Source organism: Cygnus olor, chromosome 1 (assembly GCF_009769625.2).
Source record: "Cygnus olor isolate bCygOlo1 chromosome 1, bCygOlo1.pri.v2, whole genome shotgun sequence".
NCBI classification, from domain to species: domain Eukaryota; kingdom Metazoa; phylum Chordata; class Aves; order Anseriformes; family Anatidae; genus Cygnus; species Cygnus olor.
Genome location: NC_049169.1, coordinates 196,282,242 through 196,288,625, shown reverse-complemented (window position 1 = coordinate 196,288,625; position 6,384 = coordinate 196,282,242). Strand labels below are relative to the sequence as shown.

General features: G+C 37.6%; 1 long non-coding RNA gene across 1 annotated transcript; it reads right to left on the bottom strand.

The window, feature by feature from the left end:
* Nucleotides 1-240: 240 nt before the first annotated feature.
* LOC121064867 lies at nt 241-2,609 on the bottom strand. Its single transcript, XR_005816739.1, has 3 exons — nt 2,471-2,609; nt 2,262-2,332; nt 241-1,692 (listed from the first exon to the last, which is right to left on the bottom strand). It is a non-coding gene; the product is annotated as an uncharacterized LOC121064867 (long non-coding RNA).
* Nucleotides 2,610-6,384: the final 3,775 nt, after the last annotated feature.

Here is a 6,384-nt window from a genome sequence, read left to right as displayed (position 1 = left end):
TTTATTTTCAATGAGTATATTTATTTATTTTTAATAAATAGTGTAATATTACGTATCACAGAGGTAATCAGAATGAGTTTTGAGTAAACAGTCCCCTCCATTGAGAGGAAACAGTACCTAGCATCAATCATGGCTTCTCAGGACTTCTGTTCTTCCCCAAATTAAATATATATATATATATATATATAATATATATAATATAAATATATATAATATAAATATATATAAGGGAGGGAAAAATAAAGAAGAGACTATATTTGGTAGCACCAGTGGCCAAGCGATTTACTTTGGTCATGAATTGGAATAACAAGCAAAACTCTGCTTTCTTTCTATGTCTTATGAACTTTGAATTTGTATAATGCATTTCATTCCCATTTTGAAACGGTCTGTTGGTTATGGTTAGGTTGATTTCTGGTCCTCGATACCCCTGGCACCAGAACCCCAAAGGCTGACCTCAAGTTTCTTCTGTTTTTTTCTGCCAGAGGCTCCAGGTGAAGCCATGTTCCCCAGCTGCATGCGTGCATGTAAAGTATATTTTGTACAGCTGGTCCTGTAAGGACAGGCCCACGGGCTACTGCACCGGCTATTTCTTGTTTGATTTGTTCAAAGGTCGGTTGTTGCTCAGGGCCCCACTCGAAATAGTTCCTTTTTAGAGTCACTTGATACAGAGGACTTAAAAGCTGCCTGTAACCTGGAACATGCATTCTCCAGAACCCCACAAGTCCTAGGAATGCTTGCATTTCCTTTTTGCTGGTTGGCAGAGACATCACAAGTATTTTGTAGTTCACATCCATTGGGATGTGACAATGTCCATCCTGCCATTTTGCTCCCAAGAGTTGGATTTCCTGTGCAGGTCCCTTGACCTTACTCCTTTTAATGGCAAAACCAGCTTTAAGGAGAATTTAGATTATTTTCTTCCCTTTCTCAGAAACTTCTGCTGTGTTGCCCCACACAATGTTATCATCAATATTTTTCAGGTATTCAGGGGCTCCACCCTGCTTCAGTGCAGTCTGGATCAGTCCATGGCAAATGGTGGGGCTGCGTTTCCACCCCTGGGGCAGTTGATTCCAGGCGTACTGAACACCCCTCTAACTGAAAGCAAACTGTGGCCTTCACATGCTGCCAAAGCGATGGAGAAAAATACATTAGCGATATTGATTGTCTGCCTTTGAGGCCAGTTCATATTGAAGTTCTAGCATGTCCAGCACACCAGCACTCAGCAGTGGAATGACTTCATTCAGGCCACGATAGTCCACTGTTATCCTCCACTCTCCATTAGACCTTTGTACTGGCCATATGGGATTGTTAAAGCATGAGTGAGTCTTCCTGGTCACTCCTCAGCTCTCTGGTCAATGAACCAGCCCATGAATGGGAATCAGGGAGTTGGTGCAATATTGCCACCAGTGCACCATAGTGCTGGGTAGTGTTAATTACCCTCTGATAGGTGCAAGCCGCGCCCCAGTACAGTGCAGGAAGATGGAGTTCTCTGGCATTGCCAGGTTCGGGGCAAACATCTTTCAAACATTCTATCCGATTTTTAGGATTCCACACTTGTTCAGGGGTGAAGCTCAAAACCATTGGAGGAGACACCTGTGACAGGTACCTGCCCATATCCTCCTACGTACCTTGGCACCCACCACCACACTGTCTCAGGGCAGATTCCTGGGTGGTATTCTTAACTAATTGCTTAACCTTAGGGAAAAAAAAGAAAAACATTTTGAAGACCTAATAATAGAAATATGTTTGTTACCCATGGGTGTTCGAAAAACTCAAAAGCTGCTGTAATTTGCCCACAGGGAAAGAAGGAGGAAGTACCATTCCTGATACCATTCAAAACTGACTTCCAGAGGAGGAAAAAAAGGTGGTGTAGTTCTTAATATTCACAAAGAGATAGTTCCCAAAGGTTGGAAATGATAGCAATGCATGGCCCGAATACCATATTAGGCTCAAGGCCAGTGCTTTATAGCACAGTGAGCTGAAAAAAACAAGCCAAATGCAGCCTTTAACAGACTCTCTGACTTATACAGTAAATCTCTGATATACAGTAAAATCTCCGATATACAGTAAAAGGGAGAACATGGCACGGATCACATAAAATAGGATCACACAGAAAAATATTAACAGCACACCAGACAACATAGTGACTAGTAACTAAGTTTGATAATTGTAAGTTCCCTCTAAAGCACTCCTGATCAAATCTACTGTTACTTCAACCCTTCGAGCCCCATGTTGGGCGCCAAAAAGGACTGCAGTGGTTTTACCTTGCTGGGGAGCTAAACTCCACCACAACCGCTCTCCCACTCTCCCTCCTCCTAAGAAGAAGAGAAGTATACTGAAAAGAAAAAAAAAAAAATAAAAAAATAAAAAGGCTCACAGGTTGAGGTAAGGATAATTTAAAGGGAAAAGGAAGAGGGAAAAAAACAAAATCCAATGAAGCTCAGAGAGAGAAAAAAAAAAAGTTATTCTCTACTTCCTTCTACTTCACATCAATGACTGATGTTCAGCCATGTTCTGGGAAGGAGGGCCTCAATAAGCATAGCAGTTTTTTGGATGGACGGACATCTTCATAATGAGACATCCCCCCTCCCTCCCCTCCTGGCCCCCCTGCCTTCCCCTTTCCCACCTTTTATTGCTGAGCGTGACATCACATAGCATGGAATATCCCTTTGTTCAGTTTAGGTCAGCTGCCCTGGTGATGTGCCCTCCCCATCACTTGCTCACCCCCAGCCTACTGGTTCTTGGGGGGGTTGGAGGGAGAATCCTGATGCTGTGCCAGCATTGCTCAGCAAGAGACAAAACAATGGTCTGATACAAATGCTGTTCTAGCTGCAAGTGCAGAGCACAAAACTATATGGGCCAATGTGGGGAAAGCTAACTCCATCCAAGTTAGACCCAGTACAGTAAGACAGATACAGTCTGAGTTTTTTTTGGGAAAAAAAAAAAAAAAGAAGAAAAAAAAAAGTAAAAATTATCTGTGGTTGGTACTTTTTGTTAGTTAGTTAGTTAGTTAGTTTACTAGCACATGCCAGAATCATTGAATTACAGTTGAGTATATGTGGTTCAAGTCTTTGACCTGAGCTGCACTTTCAGTCAGGTTTTACTCTGTGGCATGCTAACTCAGAGGAAAACCTCTGAAGCTAGAGTTCTTCCCTCACTTCATCCAAGAGGAGCTCTGCGCCAGTTCAAGGTTTATTAGATCAGAGTATCTGAGTGTTTTAGGGTGTCTAATTTCTAATTTTTTATTAGTTTATGTGTCAAACCTGAGTTTCATTCACCAAGAGGAAGTCACAAAAATCACATCCCAAATGACAAACACAACACCATTGCAATGACCACTGAATAGCCATTCAGAAATCTTCCAAAAGGAAATAATAGCACTTTCAGACTTTAGTAACAGAAAAGTTGTTTCATTCACTTTTCTTTAACTTGGGGACAATTACTCTTAAGCTTTACTGTTGGACAATATTTTTATATTTTCACATATTTACATATTTTCACATTCTTAGGCCCAGCAACCCCATCAGCATAGCATCCCTGGTAGAATAATTGTTACTAATGGATGAGAAGTTTCTCCAGTGTAATGCAGAATCATCTCTTGCTCTCATTCTTAGGAATGCCTTTATTGTAGTTCTTTCCACAAAAAAGCTCTTAATCATTTTATGGGTGCAAAGGGAATTCTGTATGTTAATTACACGCTATTTTCCCTGTGCCATTTTTAGCATTGCATAGCTGACTATATTGCTTTTATATATGATTATTATTTCACTTACTCACTAACACTAGGGAAAATCAGAGAGCACGATAGAAACAGAGAATGTTTTAAGAAAAAGCAGAGCCACTGAAGGAGAACTGAAATTTGTTGATATTGTGACTCCCTTATGATCTCATGACGTTTGTATTAGTTGAATTGTTGGAACTAAAAGTCATAGCATATGTATTGATATCTTAAATAGTGAAACACGCTTGTAAACATTTCAGAAAAATGCAATAATAGCCTAAACAAATAGCAAAACATCTGAGTATTCAAAGGTGATCTTTATGTATTGGGCTTTGAGCAACCTGGTTTAGTGGAAGGTACCCCTGCCCATGGCAGGGGGGTGGAATTAGGTGATCTTTAAGTCCCTACCAACCCAAACTATTCTAAGATTCTGTTTCTGTTATTCTATGATTTAGAATAATAGAAACATTATTAATACATAATAGATTTCATATGTTCTAGAAACATGGGGATCCTTGTGAATACGGAAGGAGTAAATATATGCAATATACAGTTAGGTGTGGCTTATTATATTTTTATTTTTTTGAGTCATAGATTGTGTTTGATTTTATGACATTCAGAACAGAAGTTATGCTCAGTATGATATTCAGTGATGATAGTGGTAGGATAGCAGACTGCTCAGAAAGGCAGAGTTGATTATCTTTGCTAATAGTTTCCTGAAAAAAAACATATGGGTGCCACAGTATGTGTAATCATATGTTAATAGTTAATATAGAACAACTGTTTGATAACAACTGTCACATCACTTCCATTAATATTTATTTTTAAAGCTTACAGTTCTTAATATATTGCTTTTAATGAGTCAGGTTTGATCCAGGTTCTTCTGAAAATGCATATATTTCTGTACTTCTTGGGAAAGGTGAAGAGACATATATGATTCTATATAAAAAATGAAGACCTTATTTTGGAGTTTTATTTGCTATTTAGTATCACAGACCTGTTGTGATACTAATAGGGATGCTAGGTTTTATCACCTGGTGGTAGACTCTGAAGGTCTTCAGAATGACTATGCATGGAGGAAGTGATGGCTTTCTTTCACCCTTTTTTTTTCCTTTTTTTTTTTTTTTTTTAAGTGCAGTTAGACTTAGCACCTCACCTTCTAAATAAATTCAGATTAACATCCAGTTAATCATTGTCAGTCTCTTCTAATCTTTTTTTTTTTTTTTTTGCATAAAACTTTATTGTGATCTGATATTTCTGTCTTACCAGCATCATAAACTTCATCACTATTGACTCATTTCCTTGTTTACACATGTACAAAATATTGCATTGATCTCTCTTAAGAGCTACTGATTACTGGTATAATGTTTGGTGATGATTTTCAATAAAGAAATGATTAAAGGGTGTTCATGTGAGCACCTTGCTAATATATTAGACCCTCTCCAGTGCTATAAGAGTACCTCTGAGGTATTCCAGGATCAATCAAGCACTTCAGAACTTGCAAAAATATTCTCTTCAAAATATTACCTTCTGTAAATAAACTGTGAGGAACATGCAGCTTGATTCCAGCCTTGCAAAAGAAACTTTCATGAGAGGAAAAATTGAGATAAGTATCATAAACAAAACTACTTACATACTTTGTGGCATGTTCCAGTAATTCATTTAACTAATTAGATTGGAAGATGGCTCACTTCTCTTATTTTTCAAGTTAAAGTAAATTATGCAGAAGATGGTGCCTATTCTTTACATATTGAAATAAAGCAAGGAATCATTGTAACTGAAAAGGGACCCTTGGAAATCTTCAGTCCAACCCACCCGTCCAAAGCTGCATCAAGCAGAGCTGTTTACTTGGGTCCAGGTCCAGTCAGATTTGGGATTTTACCAGGGATGGTCAGCATCTCTGGGCAATCTGTTCCAGTGTCTGATCAATCTCACAATCAAAATGTTTTTCTTACTTTTAAATGCAATTCCAAATATTAATATATTGTAATATATTATTATACCTATTCTTTCATATAAACCTTGCATTACTATTTTATTGTATATATTCCTATAACTATGCTGATATGCACCAATTAACTACCGTGGAAGACAGAACAGTTGAAATATTATTCTGGCATTTTCAGTTGCCAGATTATGAGCTTGATGAAAGCAAAAGATGTACACTGATACTGCTGCATGTTAGCTAAGATAAAAGCTGTGAATTGTCTGTATATATATGCAATTCACCCTAATCAGATATATCCAATGTTTATTGCAGTGACTGAACTTAGATTCTGTGAACAACATAAAGTTGACTCTTCTTTAAAATGCATATATTAAAAATATAAATTAAATATATATCTCTATGTGCAGTGCAGAGTAGTGATCACCATGCAGTAATGAAAATCTGTTTGAGGTCTGTAGTAAAAACTCAGAGCAGAAACCAAAATACATCAAAATAGCTTTTGATTTTCTAACACGGCTGATTGCCCAACTAATTTCCTCACAATAAAAAAAAAAAAAAAAAAAAATGGACTGTCTTCCACCTCTGCAGTAGTTATATGCACATATTTTATTCATATATTTCTATTAAGTAATACTTTACAGATGTTACATTACAATTGTGTGCTGAGGAAATGCATGTTACATTCTCATGAACGTCAAATTAATTCTTTATGATTAGT